Source organism: Dermacentor variabilis, chromosome 3 (genome assembly GCF_050947875.1).
Source record: "Dermacentor variabilis isolate Ectoservices chromosome 3, ASM5094787v1, whole genome shotgun sequence".
In the NCBI taxonomy this organism is placed as follows: domain Eukaryota; kingdom Metazoa; phylum Arthropoda; class Arachnida; order Ixodida; family Ixodidae; genus Dermacentor; species Dermacentor variabilis.
The window spans coordinates 19,565,261-19,585,869 of NC_134570.1; positions in this window are offsets into that span (position 1 = coordinate 19,565,261).

Below are 20,609 nucleotides of genomic sequence, written 5' to 3' on the forward strand. Positions count from 1 at the left end.
AGTACTAAACCGACAAGATCAAATTAGTCTTAACAAGGATTTGTCTTTGATAGCCCAATAGTGTGAAAACTGGCAAATGGCCATCAACTTTGTTAAAACAGCTTCAATGTCAGTAACAAAAAAAGATATCCAGACTTAGTTTTCCGTATGGCTATAATAGTACCATCCTTAACACCGTCACTCAGTATAAGTTCTTGAGCGTCGTCATATCGTCTTATCTAGGATGGTCGGCTCATGTAGAGCCCGTGGCAAGCAAAGTGATACGAAAGCTAATGTTTTCAAAGCGGGCCCTGCGATACTTTACGAAGGAAGCCAAGCTCTTGGTCTATGTGACGATCATACATCTTAGAATATGCGAACATGGCGTGGCCTTCCGTCTGCCCAAAATCAGATAGCTACTCTTGAGGATGTCCAGCGAAAGGCTACGCGTTTTATCTGTGAAAGCTCATTCACACTAGACCAACACGACACCGATTTATGTCTGCCGACTGTCGGCGACAACATGTTTTCGTTCCTGTCGGCGCCTCTGTCACACTGTACCGACGCCGACAGTCCGACGGTTGGTGGGGAGCTCGGCGTCGCTACAGTGTGACAGAGGCGCCGACACGAAGAAAAAAACGCTGTCGCCGACAGTCGGCAGACTGAAATCGGTGTCGTATTGGCCTATAGTGTGAATGAGCCTTAACTGATATATAGGCACACCGACTCACCCACGCAGATGCTGTCCGACATCGGCCTTCATTCAGTAACCAGTCGTGCGATGCTGTACCGTCTTAAATTTTTGGAACTCATCCTCCATGATAAGGTTAAAGTGGAATATGACACCTAAATTCCCTATAACCGTTTCAGAGAAACCCGTCATAAGCATCACTTTACTCTCCAAGAATATTTTTGCGCTAACGATACATTTGTTTTTTCGCTCTTCCCGCGAGCCATTCGAGACTGGAATGCTTTAGACGGTGGTCACACAGCCCACTGTTGGCAAATTTATTGAACTTGCTGGCCAACCTGTGCCACCAGCAACGAGTAAGTGATGCTATCATTGTTTTACTTAGCAGGTTTAATGTAAATCTATATATGATGTGAAATTGCGGACGATGTTATTGATTTGATATCATGTGACTGTCTTTCTTTTTTTGGGGGGAGTACATCATATGTGACTGAAGTAAGTTGATTAGGTGCTATCCTTTTGCTCTACTCAATGCTGTTAAGATAGGTCCATTATCTTTAACACTTTCTAATTACCCTTTTGTATACTTATGTGAATGCCTGTACCACAATATCTACAGACCCTTCTGACCCACTCCTGTAAAAACACCTCATAGGATCCACCCCTGTTTGCCGGAATAGCGGACACGCTAAAAGTCGCTATTGTCGCTTGTTGCCCGGAAATCAAGTGCGGTGACATGCGCTTGAAACAGCGATTGCGCAACAACATGGCAGCAGCCAGTCCGCCCGCTTCGATCGGAGTTCGCTCTTGCAACTTGCTCTCTGTTGTGACAGCAAAAAATAAATAGTAAACTCAGTCATCGCTTCGTCTCATTTCAAGCTCGTCCTCTAGACCCATTCATTTAGGGTACCGTAACAAATCGTATTAAGCATAAAGTTGGTACAACTAACTCTGGTATTACTACAAACGCCCGGAGACGCGAGCTATATAGGTCATCACTCGCATTCGCGACTGCACCAGATGCCCTCCATATTCTTCTGGTTAATCGTGCTCATTGCACCGAGGCAATAGAAAGATCATAGGCGCAGGTGCCTTTAAGGTATCTCGATCTCGCGAGACACCGCCGCGCGTGCCAGGGGAGCTGTCCGCGTGAAGCTGGCACGCACCGGCTTCGGCGGCCCCTGCGTATACGGACCACCCTGCTTCGAGCTTTGATCCCCCCACTGCCCCTTGGGTGCCCTGGAGATCCTGTGCCGACTGCTTTATTATCATCTCAGGTGCTCTCCTGAGGCCTCCGTTTGTCGGTTACACGTGCCCTCCAGCTGGAGGTGTACTATCGTCGCGACGAGAAAAGCACCCGCAACGAAAAAAGAGCCCCGCAGCTTCTGCAACATAACTCGCCCATGCGAGGAGAATTACAGAACGTCAACAACAAATCGGGCGACCACAGCTTCAAGCTCCTAACTCATAACCTCGTAGAGTGACACTTGCAACAGCAAACAGTGCGTGACCGTTGAAAACCGCTTACCGCCGGAAACTTTTAACAGGATCATCCTTCGGTTGCATAACTGCCACGTGCGCGGCTAACATCGACTGCACCCACACACCATAGAATAAAGCCATAGAATAAATAACCCACTTATAAAGCCCACACACACGGCTGCACGCACACCACATGCCACATCACACCACTGCAAGCGAGACGCTGCTACCACTGCCAGAAGCTATCGGTTGCCAGGTTAAAACTGGCTACTGTCGGCAAGTCTAGCAAACGTCTCAGGAGCTGGCAACCTCAGTGTAGCAACATAACGGCGCTCTTGCTGTTCCTGATTTCAATGCCTGGGCCCTATGGGTAGCTTGTCCTCTATAGCGTTAGTATAGTATAACTCTATGGGGATGATAGCATATTGAAGAAACAGACAACCGCACAGAACATGAATCGAGATAACCCCGCTGATGGAAAGATTGCCTATCGCAGTGGCTAAAACGAGCCATGTTATTCTCATCAAACGTTAATTTATATTTTTAATTCTTCACTAAAAGTCGCAAAAAATGACATCTCGCTCCCCACGTGGCAAGAACATGAAGATGCATAAGAGGACTATCACGTGACCTTCTTTCTATAAGTGTACGCCGTTCCCGGTCTTTTTATTAGTATAGAAATGCAGTACACTTTTTTCTGTTATAAATTTTTTCTAACTCACAATGTGCAGAGGGGCCTTCGTTTACAGTGAGTAGAAAAGTGGCGCTGCCATCCCCTTCGTTTTCGATGAATTGGCTTGGCTCGTCTATCGACAGAAAAACGACGACGGAGGCCAGGTAGCTATGGTCGACGTGGGCGTGTACTGTGTCTATACAACAACGCGAACTTATTGTACCGGCTTTATAACTTCAGAATTAGTTAAAAATGTCAAAATGTAGGTCGTTCACCGCAGTGACACTTACTCCTTTGGAAACAGAACGCTGGGTGTCTTTGACAGTTTGCGAGGCGGACTATCGACATCGCTCTCACTTCTCAGCGTTGCTGGAGGACGGATTCTAACATTTTTAGACGCTGCTGAGATCGAAAAATTCTGCTTAGTAAATATCCACGCGCTATTGGAAGTAACCGATGCAGGTGTAAACACTACCGAGGGTGCGCTTTGCGTTGAGCCATAAAAAAAACTAGGTCCTTAAAAATAACTAGTAAGACTATTAAACTAACTTAACTATAACTAGTAAATAAATTAGTAAAACGTTGACCTTTTGGTATAGTGGAGATTTCTTTACGAGTGCACGACAGCATTTATTCGCACACCAATGTAAATCTATCGCTACTATTTTTCGCGATGCCACGTTCATGTGGCTCCTCCACGCCGCGACGCGACAAGGTGTGCCGGTCGCGTCGCCTGAAAATCGTGCGCATGTGGTTGCCTCTTAAGACTGCACGTAAGTCACCTCGCACGAGCTCCTTGCCACTATCCAGCCCCTCTACCTGCGGAGAGACCACGTGTCTCGTTCTGTCAAATGGTATCCGCACATCGTGAGGCTAAACCATCTTCCTTCACACATGCCGCGAGACCTTCGACTCCTCCTTGGTGCCCTCATTTAGTCAGACAAACCTGACAATACCTGGCTCATGGAAAATGCAGATATGTCATCGCCGGTTCTTATACAGCTTACATTACTCCTATTATTTGAGAGAGTATCGAAATTACACACACACATCCACCAACGACTCCGTCCTGCCGGACAGCTAACGCAGCTGTCGTCATTCAAGCAAAAGCTTCCACCATCAAGTTGAAAAGGTCTCACTTGGCAAAGTCGACGGTAGTAGAACTCGCAGCACTTCGAGTCGCACTACACTTTATTAATGACGAACCAACACACAAATGGTCCATTTTGTGCGGCTCGAAAACGGCACTGCAATGTTTACTGTCAGTCTTACGGCGCAGTCAGCATGAACAGTTGGTGTACGAAATTACAGAGGTCATACACCATCTGACTCAGAAAGGACGCGAAATAATTTTAGGTGGCTACCAATCACTTGGCATTACCGGCAATGAACGTTCTGATCAAGGTACTTGTTCAGTTCATGTAGAAGACAACCGCCTATCAATCCCGCTGTCTAGGACAGATGCTGCAAGGATTCTTGGCCTACTTGGACGCAATGCACCAAATTAGTGTGAAATTAACCACATTTTATGCATGCCCATTTATACACCCTGGACTTTGTCGAATAGTTTGACGACCATTTGGACTACCAGCCTTTGTTGGAAGAAAGAATTTTGCAACATCACCCATTCCAGTGCAGGGTAGCAAACTGAAAACTCGCCTCTGGTAAACCTCCCTGCCTTTTCTCTCTCTCTCTCTCTCGCTTTCTCTCCCTCTATGGTTAACCTATCTGTCACAGGAAATCGGCGAGCGCAGACTCTCGGCGTGATTGAATATTCTCGGCGATACCGGCAGCCTCCGTGATAGAGCACCGAGCTGACAGCTGCCTCTTCTCGAGTGTTGACACGCACAGCAAACAAAGGCTCGCGCTTGTGAGCCCCTCGACTCCCAGGCAGCCTTCAAACAAGCACCAACGAGTCCAACGAGCACAATGACGTATGCCCCTTTCAAGCAGGCAAGTGCACTTACGGGGAGTGCACTCCGAGACCTTGAGTGACACTTTAGGCTACGCGGTGCTAAACGGGAAAACAGCGCGCTCACAGTATAAAAAAAAAAAAGAAAGGCGACAGAAGAGCGCGTTTTTTTTAATGTAGATTCAAAAGAAAAACTTCTGAAAATTCGCTGTTTCACGTTGTATTATAGATAAAATAAACTTTATCTACATTTTTCTCGACGAAGAATTTTTCTCGACAAGATCGATTTTTTTATTATAAGAGTGTTGCAAGTCAATGCCGGCCAAGACGAATGCCTAGCCAATCCAGAACAACATGGCGGCGTGCGACGAGGTGGCATTTGATCCTGCTAGAACATAATGTGAGCGAGTTATGTTCTGATTGTTTTTTTAAAAGCTCTTCAACAACTAAAATGAACTTTCGTGGCCTTTTTTTATGCATTACATTATGTATCGATTAAACCATTGGCGGCGAGGCTACGCATTCGGCCAGCAAAGTGCGTTCCGTGAACGCCCTCTGACCGGAGCGCACTCTCCTGCGAATACACTACTTGCGACGTTTCGATATGAGAAAATGCACTTAAACCTAGTGAGCACTTCTCCGTAAGCGCACTTAACTTACCCGCTTGATAGGGGTATTAACTTTAAAAACGGCAGTCTACCAAAGCCATGGTTTGTAATTTATTAAAGCGAATATTTCTGTCTTTGCTGCGACTTTCCTACACTACTGCTGCTGATGTGGCTGTCTTGCACGTCCAATGGAAGTCGTTCAGAGCGTGCATATACATGGAAGAAGCGTGGCAGAGGGAAAAGGAGACAAGAGAAACTCGTTTGGACCTTTGCACCCTCTTGAATGTGCACAGTGTGCTCTGCAGCTCCCTGAGCGTCACCACATTAGCCTCTTGACAGCTGTAATTATCCGTGACCCCCGCAAAAGCGCTACAGAAACTGCAGCGCTTACCTTTCTACTAACTTGCAAGTCCACAGGTATATAGCTAGATAGTAATGTGAGTAATAGAGTGCAGTAAGGACGAGGGACAAGTCGAGACAGGACAAGGGCTAACTTTCAAAACAGATTTTATTGCCGATGCTAAGCATATATATACACCTATCTGAATCCGCAGAGAAGACGAAAGTACACTCCACGTGTAGACTATGTCAAGAATTCAAGCGCCTTTTTTGATAAAGCCACTGACTGCCAACTGGCGCAACCATCGCCTGCCTGTAATCTCGGTAGCTTCTACGATTTCCCTGGTTAAGTTATTGCGATGGCGATACACGACAACAGGCTGATCAAAAAGAGGGCAGCATGGTGACTGTGCGTCACATTTTTCTACAATGGGCTGCCATTTGGCCATTTGTAGCAATTTACTGCTGACTTTTTGTTGTGCTCTCGCAAACGCACGTTCAAGCACCTGCCGGTCTGACCAAACTAGCGTCTTTCAGAAGAGATTGGAATTCTGTAAACAACTCCTTTCTTGCAGGTGTCGACGTAGGCATCTTTGTGCTTGATGGTACATTCTGGTTTGCGCATTCTCGTGGGGCAGCTCATCTTGCACAGACTCAAAAGATTATTTGGCGCCGTGGACACTTTGTTGCCAGAACGTTGCCCTACCTAATCAGTAAAGAAATGAAGCAGTCGCCGTCAACATCACCGCTAATTATCGTCAGTCAAAGCAAACAGCACAGAAAGCTTCGCTTACATCAATTCCCACAGTGCGTGGCATCTGTGTATACATTTTTTTTTTCTGGATGTCTACGTCGTATGAAGAACTATAGAACTGTCTTGTAGAACAGAACAGTTTGCAGTTCAGCGCTCGACCTGTCGTCTCCTATTTTCTTCATCACACTTTATTTCCTGTTAGCACAACAATGTATCCACATCTCAACCAAGTCGCCCAGCAACAAGTTCTACTCAACTACATTTCTGGCACATTGGGCCCCTTCTTTGGCATGTCTGATTCAAGCTACATAAACGACTTTTGTCATACACCTGTATTGTGCCGTCAGTGTGCCGGTCAAGGTTCATCGCTTTCTACCTACGGAAGGGACTTGTGCCAGCTGAGGTCAGTTCCCTTTTTGGTTCTTTCAAGGTGTCAACAGTTCATGTTAAGCGCCTTTGCAAGATTCTCCACTTGGAGTTGTAGACTCCAGTCAGTGTTAGCTGGGACTTCTTGCGTGTACTTAGCAGCGTTTCGTACCCCACCTGAATTGCTGAGCAGCGTTTCAGGACTCTCAAGCGCCAGGCATCCCAAGCAACCGAATTCTCGTGGTTTGGTTGCATTAGAGAACTGCTTCATGTCCCGAACGACAAGGGAGCACGAGAAGAGGTTCTGTTAATGTCCGAATAACATATTGCAATCCCGAGGCAATCCCCCCCCCCCGTTCTTAAGTGGTTGCCCTGGTGCTGCGCTTGAAACATCCACCGGCGACCTTCAAAGCTCTACGAAACTGCTGAACTTCTTCCGTGGGTCGAACTGTGGAGTCCGGAGGCACATAGCACCACGACGAATGCACAAACTGCTGAGCCGGCTGACGAGGGCAAGGGCCCTTGCCGTCGTGGACTCCGGTGGTATGCAGCTTGGTCTTCTCCCGCGACGGAAGAGGAAGGAGACGCGCTTGACGTTAACACCGGCTCCGCCTCGTTACTGCCCACGAGAGAGTCGCCACCAGTCGTGAGGAATCGGTTCATATCTTTATGCAGTGTTTGCTTCCCGCAGCTCTTCTCCAACGGATTGCTAGTATTTTTACTCTCCCAGGTGTTACATATCAGACTGTTCAATTTTTGCACCCTTTGCCTGAGCAGGCGATCAACCAGTTTCGTGCTTCTTCTTGTCGAGTGCTCATACCAAGTTTAGTTGGCACGCTATGAAGCGGTTTTCGGGGGCCGTGCGCCGGAACTTCACGAAGGGCTTGCTAAAAGCACGGAAAGAGGTCTTGTTCCATCACACCCGGGAGTGGCATCACTTGGGCGACAAGAAGTTTCTCGAATTTCGGGCTCTTTCTGCCGTGATTTTTGCTGAGTCAGGTGGAAAGCTCTTCATTAAGTTATGTTGCATGCTCCCAAGGTCGCTCGACTTGGCCGTGTGTGCCAGTCGATCCACGGGGTTTTGTTTTACTCAGTGGGACCCAGAGCCGGAACCGGTCACGACGCACCCCCATGTGTTCGCACTGCTCCGCGGATGGCTTTGGTAGTCTCCATGGTTGTATGCCTTGACCTTTTTTGTGTTAAGGCAATCTGAAGGCCTGTCAAGCTCGTGTCCTGTAAGACCAACATGGCTGTTTATGTGTTCAGCGCAGTAGCTCAGTCGCGCTGCACCACAGCAGCCCCCTTGTCCGGGAAGGACCGTTGGCCCGAACCATAGCCCCCCACCCAGTCAACCCGGGTAGAGGAGGAGTGCCGGGGTCAATGTGCCGAATGATGCTGGGTTGATGAGTACATGTAAGCTCTGGGACGCAGCACCTCCAGGTGCCAAGCCCTCTTCCCATCTGACAACGGCACCTGTACGCTACTACCTGCTATATCTACACATTGTATGAAGGTTTTCCTCTCCTCTTCGTCTGCTCCAAGAGTCCGTCTCTTGTCATCAACCCCGACTCGCAATAATGGGAAGGGCATGCTTTTTACACGTGAAATCTTTTTCCATGGCCTTCAGTTTTTATATCTGTTTTTAGTTTTTGACGAAAACTACGTCTGTTGGCAGTATATGCTTAGCCCTGACCAAAAAGGATGCAAACCCGCAGTGGTGCCATACGTCCACAAACTTTTCCACAGTTTGAAGAAAGTCACAAATCGGTTTGGTGTGCCTGTTGTTTTCTCGGCGTCACGCAAGTTGGCTGGATTGTGTCCGTGCTTAAGCCGCGTTGACAAGAAGTTAGGACTCCAGAAGAGCCACACCAGACAATTGTGAAAGTTGGGTGTTACATGCGGCCACGAAGGTTCCACGGATGGTGCCGTGCCAGGTGCCGGGAGAAAGAATGATTCTGAGCGACCGCTAAGAGGAGAGAAAAAGGATATCACATGCAAAGAAAGGTACATGATTCAAGTTTTAAAAGAACGGCTCCAACTATCGGAGCACACTACATGCTAGAGTCTTTGCATGCTCGAGTATCTCTCCACAGCACTCCAGATGCGGTTTTTAGGCCGATTATTTCCCTCTTTTGCTCGTCGAGCGAATTCACTGGTCATTCACACACGCCGAACTCCCACTTGTCTCCAACGTGGCGCACCTGTCGCCAATGTGACACACCTGTCTCCAACGTGGCACAGTACGAGACAGCCACGTGGCAAACTGTGAATGTGCCGTTGAGGACTTTCCGCGGGAGTTCTCGGCAATGTCACGGTCATCAATCAGTGGCCTCTTCGTGACGGTCAGGAGCAGGCGATGTTGATTTGAAAACGAGCTGTCATTTCTGGGTGCTCGAAAATCCGAAGATCTGGAAGATGACTGCTCGTCCGTAAGACTCGGGTGACACGGACTGAGCTGCCTTCAGTGAACGATGAGGCGTGATCAGCACCAGTGACAGCCGCATGTCTGCCAGTGAAGCATCCTTTTTCCCGAGGGATCGCCAGGCACAACGCCGTACGTGAAATGTGCGACAGGCGTTTTATACGAGTTACCGCTGAATATAGATAGACCTATACGTGGGCCAAACGGGTAGATGTGTACGTTAATAAGCGGGCACGGGAGCATCAATTGTATATAATGAACAGAGGTAATGCGCACTTATCTGCGCACTACATGGTTAGTTTGGCCAGCAGATTTCAGCCACTACTCCGTGTGATTGAGATAATTGGCAGGAGCGGTGATACTTAGCAAGAGAACTCTCGGAGGCATATCACATAAAAGAGGGAGGCACGAGCTGCATTAGTGATACGTCTGTTTTTGTGTTTGACAACGAAATGCAGCTGTTAAAAGAACGCCGCTGTAATCGCTCTTAAATGAGTAAAGAGCAAGGCGCAATAGACCAGGATTGAAGAAGAACACAAACGACAGGACTGGCGCCTGTCCTGTCGCCGGTCCTGTCGTTTGTGTTCTTCAGTCCTGGTCTATTGCGCCTTGCTCTTTACTCATTCAAGCATGAACCAACTAGCCCAAGCAAGAGTTTTACTTGAGCGTAATCGCTCAAGACGACACTGGTGTACGCATGCGCATTTGTTGATTCTTCATGCTCTGCGGTAAGAATAAAACAGTTGAAGCTCAACGCTCAACCTATCGTATCCTATTTTTCTTCCTAAGTCTTTATTTCCTGTCGGGGCAACAATGTATTCATGAGATCTCAACCAACTCGCCGAGCAACAAGTTCTACTCAGCGGATGGATAAGGCGCTAAAGCGCGATAACGGCGCAGTTCCTGCGTGAATTTTTCTATTGAGTTTCTTGGGAAGCAAAATGATGGCCTTTGGATCGTTTGAAGCTTTCCGAATTTAGTGTTTACATACGCTTGACATATGTAATTGATGCAAATATTTTTTCTAAAGGATGCCCACTATGCATGAATTCATGCTTCGTTTCTCTTTTGTGTTTGTTGTAACTTCTGCCGGTACAGGAGTGCGTTGCGATCAGAATATAAAAATATGGAACGCCGGGTACGGCAGGCATGGTCTGGCCCGCGAGCAGTCTATTGCCTGGATGTGCTTCAGACCTTACAGTACAATTCAAGATTACAATTCATGATTAACATCTACGATATAAACGACTGTCTATCATAGGTAAATTGGTCCATGTAAAGATTAGACACTCAATTTTTAAAGAAAGATATGGTTTATCCCTCTTTCATAGGAATAGGTACAATAAGAAAGTGAAACATGTCTTCAAACAAGCTGCTGCATTTTTGCTTCGTCAACTCGCGGTCCGCCGAAGCGAAAGGAGCGCGATTTGCGGGCTGCGACCGTGTTGCAGGCTTACTTGGCGAGCGGCATCCTGGGGTGCCATAATGTAAAGCTATTCCAAACTTTTCTATTCCAATTAATTCTGCAATCAGCACTCCGTGATTGGTCAAAAAATTTTCGGGCCACCTCACTTCGCCTGCCTCTGACGCGACGTCACGAAAACTGCCAGAACGCACCACAAATATGATGTGTGCACACTGACTATGCATGATTAAACCGAAGGAAACAAAAAATATTACTTATTCGACGCCTTTTCCGCCCTAATATACTGCCATTGATCAAACGTTTTCGGGCGGCGCCCACTTCGCCTGTCTGTCACGCGACGTCCCAAAACCGCGAAAACTCACAGCGCCAAAATGACGTGCATGCGTTAAAGACGCATTAATATGCCGAACAAAACTGATGTTTTATTTTTTCTGAATAGCGGAGGTTGCCCCGTTCCGAGAGGAATAGAATATAGAAGTGCCCACCGATTGCTGTGGCACTTGCTACTGGAAGCGGTCGCGGAACATGATTTGCGCATGATATCCATTTTTCCGTGGCGATATATAACGTTATCGAGCCCTTGCGGCAAGTGTGCGATATCACTTTCCCAACTCTTCCTTGCTGAGGATCTGTTCTTTTCGCAGGAAGGCAACGTCGTTGCCTTTGTACACCGCTTATATAGCGCGGCAGTTTTCTTGGTGCCATCGCAAGCGAAACAGTAGGTGGCATGCAAGCACTGCTGAGGCATGTTGAAGTTGCATTCCGTAGGCGCCGAGGCGTCACAGGCTAATCGGAAGCGAAAAAAACTGCGTCGTCCCCTCAGCAGAAGGCCTACACTGCCTACACCAGGCTAGACCGCTTCTAAGGCGCCGCTGCTCTCAGACTGCCGAAGTGCTCACTGTCGACGCTCCTTAGTGTCGTGGTGCAGTATATCGCTTCACCGCTCCTAGATTGCGGTGTCATCCCTTTCAAGAGAGACCATAATTTGCACGTTCGCGCCGACGTCACATCCGCTACATGAAGTTGGTGGTGGATTCCGGCATAAAGCACCTTCGTGTTAAAAACGATGCAGCTCCGACAGGAATGTGCTATGAGCAGTTATCTACAAGCGCAACTGAGATAAGTGTCCTTCGTTCACCTTTTTATGTGGCCGTACTGCTGTGCTTCTTGACGAAGATGTCCTGTCTGATAGTGGCACCTTTTATTTCACAGGAGGAGACGACCAGTCAGGACTAGTACGCATGCGTGACTGCAGTCGCTTGCGCACGCAGAGTTTGTTTCAAGCCGCGCGATGACAACTCATTGCAATAGTCGCAAGGCCCTACATAATGTGCCTGGCTTAGTAATACAGATGTTTAAACGAAGATATATATCTTTGATGTGCTCAACAGCGGTTGAACACAGGAGGTGTCACGCTGGGAGCCAGCCTTTTAAGGGACTCGTCTTCGTCAGGGGCTCCTCCTCCCGTGTAGGGTACCAAACCGGACGTGTGTCTAGTTGACTTCCCTACCTTTCCTCATTTCCTCCCTCCTTTTCTCCCTTTACAAATGTTTGAGTTGCAGTTGCCGCAGTGTTTTAGCCACTGTAGTAATACTCAGATGAGGACGAACAAGGATTAATGATCTTATTGGCGCTGGCGTAAAAAAGAAAAGTATCGAGGTTCGCTCGGAGGACGCCACACGGACATATGTTACAACGCTGAACGCAAGGCTGAAGGAGAGCACGAGCTTGAAGCTGAAGATGATGACGTTAAAGGTTTGCCTGTTCTGTCTTTTGTACATATCCTGTAAACAGCTTTCCCTGTTTCTTTAATCTATGTGTCCCAATATTTCAGCTCTTTTCAATCTCTTTTCACGCCGGCAGCGTGCCTCTCGCGGAGAAACTGACCTCGTAAACGCTAATTTTACCGGTATAGCACCCCGTTCTCCCGTTCCCCTTTGCTGCGAGCGGCTGGGGGGAGGGGGGAGGTGAAATAGCTCCCTGGTGAGATATGGCGCCTAGTGGGCTGAGCATCGAAATACCTGGACGTGCACTTCGCCACCGCCCCTCTCATCCCCGAAGCGGCGCTCCTCGGGCATCGCGAGCGGGTGTAAATTTAGCGTTCCCCGAGCTGGACGGACAAATGCAGAGGCGTGATCGATGGCCACCGAGCCGCCGGTGTCACACTAACGAGCCGACACGCCGCACTATTTGCGGCACGCGCTCCTAGCATCACCACCGCTATAGTAACACATGCACCCAAAGAGGCGCCTCCGAGAGAGAATTGTGTGCAGCATGCTGCGAGCTATAGCCAGCGTGAACGAACGGATTGAGGAGCGCGACGGCAATCAAGCCGTATGTCACTCCGTCTAGGTGGCTTCCCAAATTTGTTCCTGTCGTATAGCCAGGTAACAGCGATCGATAAAGCCCGAGAAGACGGCAGGACCGACTCTAAGGGCAATGTACTCGCCTACTCCACGCAGCAATGAATGCGAAAGGGTAAATCTGCGAAGGCATACGCCTGGCAGTAGAACGCATTTTTTCACGCGTATTCTCCAACGCCCATTTCACACGGCTTAGCGTCGGTTGTTCTGCACGGAAATAAAGCTGGAGCACACGTGCGGCTGGAGCGGCTGTTGCGACAACACCACCCGGCGAGACTGCGACGGCGGCTCATTTGCAAGGACTTCCCGATAGCACTCTTCACTCGGAAGGCGCGTTGACAGAAAACTTTGCAACGTCGGCGGCTGTGTCTCATCCTGGCGCGCCCACTGCCCGACGTGTCCTGTCATGACATCGTTCTTTTCACCCGAACGCCGGCCAAGGCGCAGAACCTCGCCAGGCCACCCGTAGGTGGCACAAATTGGTGGCCGCCACTTTGTGGCCTCGTTCGCGAACGTTTAAGTTGAAAACAGAGCGAGGTTGAGGAAACGGATGAAAGTCGCTGCTTCGCCATCCCGTTTATTTTTTTATGTATTTCCTGCTACGCGAGCAGTAATATAGTAGCGGTGCCAGCGACAGCATTAGTCACGCTGAATTCGTCGTTCTGTGTTGCGTGCTGAGTTCAGAGCGCTTCTTTATCTGAAACACTAATTATTCCTAAGCGACGCCGGCAATCTGTCAGTATCGCAAAGTCTGGCGCAGTATCGATCGCCCGCCATACAGTGTCCGCCATTGCTCACCTAAACATCAGACACAATTCTGATGCATAGTGCTTGAATATATAGCTACTCAATTTAGCTTCCACCATCCGGCCACTTTCTAGACATTGACATCGGTAATTAAGCAAAGCAAATGAAAATAAAGAGAAACTAGTTTATAACCCGTAATATATTTAACATTTTGCACTGACGCCTGCATTAGTAAAGAAGGCGATCCCTTCGATATTGCATTAAATTAAAGACAGCAGCAGATAGATAACAGATATTTCAGTCGGGGACCGTCGGCGCATTCCGGCACCTTTTTCTTCTGCCAAAGGAACATGATGGTCGTAAACATGATGACGATATACCTACAATATCTCTTGACCTAACGCCTAGGATTGTGCTCACAAGCCAGATTAATAGGGCACTTTCAAAGTCCTTTGAACCAGCGGTCCTTTTCTTCGAGGGCGAGAGAGAGAAACAACTTTATTTGCCCTTGCAGGGTTGGAAGTTAGGGCAGGTAGGCCTATAGTGTGGCTCCCAGTTGGGGGCGACGTCTTGGGCCCACGAGACGAGTGCGAGTTGTGTTTTCTTGTCTGCTCTTGTCAGCAGCTGGTTCCGACCCTCCTCGGAGGGAGCTGGTAGTAATGATTGTGGGGCAGGGTTACCCTCAAATCCCCAGAGAATTTGTGGTCGAGTGGCGAACACTCCGTGGTCGCACTTAGTACAGAAGGGGTCGTAATCCCCGCTAGTGATTAAATAAAGCCTAGAATGTATGAGAATGGAATCGGTCTGCAGTTTGCAAAGCATGGTGGCTTGCGCTCGGTCGAGGTCGGGGTTGGGAGGCGGGTATACACGCGTCTCGTCTCCTTGTAGAAGTTAGTAATGTCAGCATAGGATTTGGGGGCCTCTGCGAAAGCATACCAGTTCGAGGGGCCGGCCTCCCGGTTAGTTAGGCCTCGGGCTAAAGGGTCGACCCCTTCGTTCCCAGAGTTCCCCGCGTGAGCAGGTACGCACATTAAGCTTACAGTTCTGTCGAGAGCGCAACCACGGAGGATGTCTGCGGCAGGGAGACAAAGTGAGTTTTCCGAGAAACTTTGGATGGCTTGTTTAGAGTCACTGAGAACGAGGATCCGCGATGGCTTGCGCGATCGCGACCTCTCCGGCAGCAGCGAGGGAAGACGCGCGTTATCACAAGCGAGCTTTTAGTCAAAGGAGTCCGCGTTTGTCCTTTGAAATTTCAAAGGAATACTGTTGAGCCTAGAGGGCGTCTGACACAGAAAAATAATTCGGTATAAATACGGATGTTCGATTTCTTACCGGTTAAAAAAAAATTCAGTTTCAGAAGCACTAAATACTTTCGTGACACCCGCAATCTCAATAGAGTGTCTTAGTTTAACGTTCTTGCGCTCTGCTCAACAGCTGAGCAGAGCGGAAGCGCGGATGCGCATGCGCTCTCCTCTTGGCCGCAAGCAGGCTAGCGGAGCGAGAAACGCGCTCCGCTTACAAGATGCCTGAGCGGAGCATCGCTGCAGTCTTTCACTAGCGAGGGTGGTGGATGCGCGATGCGATGACAGTGACATGTTTGAGAGACATATTCTCTCCTATAGTGTACACTATATTCTCGACCGTGCTGTGCACCTCAACCACGCCTTTATGTTCGTTTGCGCAGCTCAAGCCTCAAACACGATTTCGCACAGACGAAGATTTATGTTTGCTAAAAGAAATTGTATATAAGTGCTGGACCCATTTGGAAACCTTGCAGCGTGGCAGTACAGTGTACTAGAATATTCTAGCACAATGCAGTGGGAGGGTGTGGTGCGCGCTGTGTAGCGCGTCGGGGTCAGAAAGGATTGGATTGGATGCGGAATGCAAGCTCGCTAGCCATCCCGTAGCGTTCCCCAAACGGCGCTTCATTTTCCACTGGATAACATGGACCGGTAACGCATTACAAGCGCACGTCTAAATACTTCCTGAACAAATAAGTTATATGTATTTGTTTTACTTTATAAAAGTGATCAACGGGTGTTTTTATTTTGATTTATTACCTTGAATTTGGCCAGAGGACGCTGCAGCTATGAAAGCTTGGTGGCGCAACCCATCACCATGTTCCAAAGGGGTCGCTCATAGCATCCATCCACCTATCCTCTCCGCTACGCCAAACACATAACTAAAACGTTAAAATCGCCCGCTGTGGCTTAGCGAGGCAACGTGGTGCGGAGCGGACCGCATAGACGCTCAACTAAAACGCTAGAGAGGTTTAGCTTGTCCGGCATTTCGGTAAACTCAGGCGGACGGGGGATGGGCCGTTGGGGCGGAGGTGTAAACGTGAGCGGTCTGCATGGTGCAGCCACCTGGCAGCGCAGAGCTCAAAGAGACAAAAACAGCTAATATTGCATTAACCAAGCGTATTATACCTCGCTGCTGGTGTAAATTTTTGACACTGGCGTAATCCTATTGCTGCCAAAAATTTACACCCGTAGCAAAGTAAAATTCACTTTGTTACTGCAATATTAGCTGTTTCTGCCTGTTTGAACTCCGCGCCACCAGGTGGCTGCACCATGCAGACCACTCATGCTTGCGCCTCCGCGCCAACGCCCCAAACGCAGGCGGATGGGGCGTCCGCCTGCGTTTACCCGAATACCGGACAAGCTAAACCTCTCTGCTAATAGAGACTTTTAGCGTGTCCGCTGTTCCGGCAAGCGGGGGCGGTTCGGCCGGACGGTCCGGGGCGTAAACGTGAGCGGCTGGAGCAGTGCAGCCACCTGGTGTTCAACCAGACAAACACAGAGCTAAAATTGCAGTCAGCTACTTTATTCCGCTTCGCTGCTGGCGCAGATTTTCGGCAACAGCGTAATTGGGTTCACATTTCCGCTGCTGTCGAAAATTTACGCCCCAGCTAAGAAGAATATAGTATTTGTATCTGTGTTTAGGTGGTTGAGCTTTGCGCCACCCGCTGGCGCCACCAATCTGGCCGCTCTAGAACCCCTTAAACTTCGTAAAGTAGCGACAATCTTCTCCTCCGCCTTCACTCCTCCTCATTTGTCCTCTCTTTCACACTCCCTCCTCGACCGTGGCGCCGCCTACACTGCTCGAGCGTAGCAACGGCGCCAACATGCGCGCTGATGCACGCATGGCGCTGATGCACGGCGCGAGGGCCCACGTGATGCTATTAGACCAATAGCGACGCGGCGTCGGCCAGAGCGAGCGAGGAGGAGGCGGCATTCTTCAAAACGTGGCACTTCTTTACGAAGTTTAAGGGGTTTTAGGCCGCTCACGTTTATGCCCCCGCTCATCCGGCAAACCGTCCGCGCTTGCCGGATTACCGGAATCACTAAAATTCATTCTAATGATGAATGTAGCGCTGGAACGGCCTGTCACCATCAGCAACATCGACGCAACATGGGTGCCATGTGCGATTCGGTTATATGCTGCGACGCCCCTCCCCCCCCCCCATCGAAGTGTTCTCGTCTTTCTTTCTTTCTTTTTTCGTTCTTTCGTAGCTCTTTTTTCATTCCTCGACACTTATGCGTTTTAGACCAGCTTGCCATTTCTGTTAAAGAAGAGAGAGGGACAAAATTTTATTGTGTCCTTGACAATACGGTTTTATCTCTCTCTCTCTCTCTCTTAAGAGAAACGGCGCGATGTTCTAAAACGCATAAGTGTCGAGCAACTAAAGAAGAGGCCACCTGCAGACCGTCTAGCACTGACACATGTCCTTTGAACTATAATGTTCCCTTGATAGCTCTATGATCCTTAACTTCAAAGGACCTTTGGTCTGCCTATCTGGATGGGGTATAAGTAAAAGGCTCGACACCAGTTACTGAATGTTCCGATTCAACAATTCAGTTAATGCCTGGCTATATCTACAATTACAATGAATAGCTCTGTATACTCCACGTTGCCATACCTTTCGTAATGTTTTCTGTGGCCAAGTTGACCGATCGAGCATCAAGAAAGGTGGCCACGACAACAGAGCTTTTCGTGGCCCTTGGGCTACCTATATAGTGACTTTATGGAAGTAGAAGGGTCACTCTTTTCTGCCACCCATGCGGGCCACGGCCCAGTGACTAGGGAAGGGGGAGTGTAAGGTTAAGGGGTGAGAGAGGAGAAGGGGGTGCATCAACACGTCCGTGACGCGTGACTACGCTAGTGGCTATGGAATCCGGCTAAAGCAAGGCGAGTCCAGCCGGATCAGCAAACTCCAAGAGATCCCGCAGAGCCTGGGCTGGTGACTATTTTGGGAACAGCAGGTCTTCCACCGTTGAAGCCGGAAGGCCTAGTCGGTGGTAGGTGCTCACCATGGTTTGTCGCTGTGTCGCAGGTGCGGGGCAGAAACACTTGATCTGCTCCAGCGTCTCTGGTAACCCGCCTCTGCTGCAGGCTGGGGAAGGGCAGCGGCCCACCTTGAACTTTCTTGCGGCAGGCCAAACGTTGCCTGTAGCAGCGTCATATCCTGCCTGCGAAACCTCGACATCGGCATTGGCCGCGGGGGGTGTCCTTTAGCCACCCGTTGGTCTGGGTGAGCTGCTGTCAGCAGTTGCAGCAGTCGTTGCCAATGGTAGCCGCACACCTCCACTGCCGTGGTGACTAAGACAGTATCATGGTGTGCGGATTTGGCAGCTGCATCCGTCTCCTCAGTGCCTCATATACCTACATGGGATAGCAGTCAATGCAGGTACAAGGAGACGCCGGTCGCCCTGACGGCTGTCAGTTTGGCCAATAGCAGGGTCATAGTGATGCCTGCCCGGTCAGGTTGAAGGAGTACCTGATGCGCCGGCTTTGAGTCGGTGACGATCGCCACCGGTGCCTGAGTCATGTGGGCAGCCAGGTAGTCAGCTACCAGGTGCAGCCCTGCCAGTACATCTTGCCGGGAACGGAAGGCGGCACTGAATTCTTGCCCCAGTTGCTGGGACCACGCAAGTAGCCGCAGCCGATCTAGGGTTCTGGTTGGCAGATCCATCCGTAAATACTACGAGGTGGCCTCTCTGCTGGTCATGAATCTTGGTCGCAGCTGCCTGCTGTAGTTCGCATGCCGGTGCGCGCCTCTGGTTGAGCCGCTGCATTTGTAAATGAATCTCTAGTGGCAGCTGGTGTCGTGGCGGGGCCATCACTGCCTTGGGGGATGTGGCACCAGCTCTTAGGCTCCTCAGTCAGACGTCGTGGACCAACGCCCATTTAAGAAACGGCACAACGTCGCACTACACGGCCTACTATTCTCTCGAACGTTTCTTGACTCAGCTCTACGCCTCGACTCAAGAAAGAGGACGGCAGCACCACCCCTACACAGAAGTGGTCACTGCGCTTCATTGATACTCCGCAGCAGTTGTTGAGAAGCGTAGCATTTCGTTCAGTCGAGGGATGGCGCTGTGCTCTACTCCGTGGAGTGGAGAAAGAGCTTCCGAGTCGAGGGTCGTTTGAGACGACGGAGGTCATCTACTCGCAGTAGTCTACTTCAATGACAAGTAACCTCTGGTCTCAGCTCGACTTTTTGCTTGAGCGCCACATAACAAATTAGTCGTGTTCCCCGAATTTTCCTTCTTGCTTCTGCAAGGCAGCGTACACGTGCTTCTCGAATTTCGCGACACTGCTTCGTCGCCGACCGTTGATGGTCCCTGCTGCTTTTCCCAATTTATTTGTGACTACGCACAGCGGGACTTGACATCAAAATTTGGACGAGCACGCATTTATCTTGTCCAGCAGCAACATACACCAACGCTATACGTTCCGTCTTGCGCCACATTTAGCTCCGCGCTCAAGTGTATGCACCCTGTTCTTATTTCTTTGCTTTCCCGGTCTGTGCATGCGCGCGACTGCGCTCACTGCCGCAGACTCCCTGCCTCGGTGCACGTGCTTGTTCGCAGGCTTCGGCGGAAGGCGAGCCGCGCCGGCGGCGGTGTGTTTTGTGCCCCGTGTTCGCGCGCACGTGTTGTGTGCGCGTGAGCGAGGAGAGCGCGTCCGCTAATTGCCGGCGAACGAGGCGAGCCCAGGCACTGGCGCGCGCGCTGCGACTGATGCGTTCGCGAATCGTTCTGACGCGCCGCAACCGCTTCTCCACGGCCCCGACGGCGAAAAGGACGACGAAGCTGTGCGAGGAGGAGCGAGCTAGGCGACGCGTCGCAGCGCAGGACGATGCGGGGACGGCGCGCTCTAAACGGGACAGAAATAAGAGCCAGAGAAACAAGCACCAGCAAAGAACGGCGCAGGAGGAGAGGTGCCCAGATTGTGCGCAGCTGGCTCGAGACTACTCGGCGAGGGCACCGAGAAGCGCCGCCGCATTTGTCGTGGCTCGGCGGCGTAGCCCCGAGGTACGCGCGAGGTGACGGTACATGCGCAGCATAAGAGAGACGGCCTCACGCGCACTATGTACTTGTCTAAGTCACGACGGTCCAGCTCACGAAACGTAGAGCCGACCCTTTTGCTTTTCTGTTCCGAAAACGGCGCATGTTCTAAAGCAGTGAACTCCTGCAGCTCGCGTGAAAAGAAACAACAAAGCAAAAGGCTCGGAGTGCTTGATGCGTATAACCTTTTGAGAAGTTATGGACGCCAGTAAAAGCGTCATCACCAGTTGTCAAAGCGCTTCGCGAGCTCCTAAAGACGGCCAAGAGTGAGGGAAACATCCTGTGCAGATCAATGGCTTATATACACTTTGCCAGCGCAGCTTGAAACTAAGACTACTGGAAATATGGCTCTATGTACTGACAAACACAGAGACGGCGGGCACTCGCCACCATGCATGGCGCATTAAACAAACTCGAAGAAGCGCAAATTTTGCGCTGCGTCAGCATCTGCAGCCTTTGAACAAAGTTGAAGCTTCATACTTCAACCTAAAAAT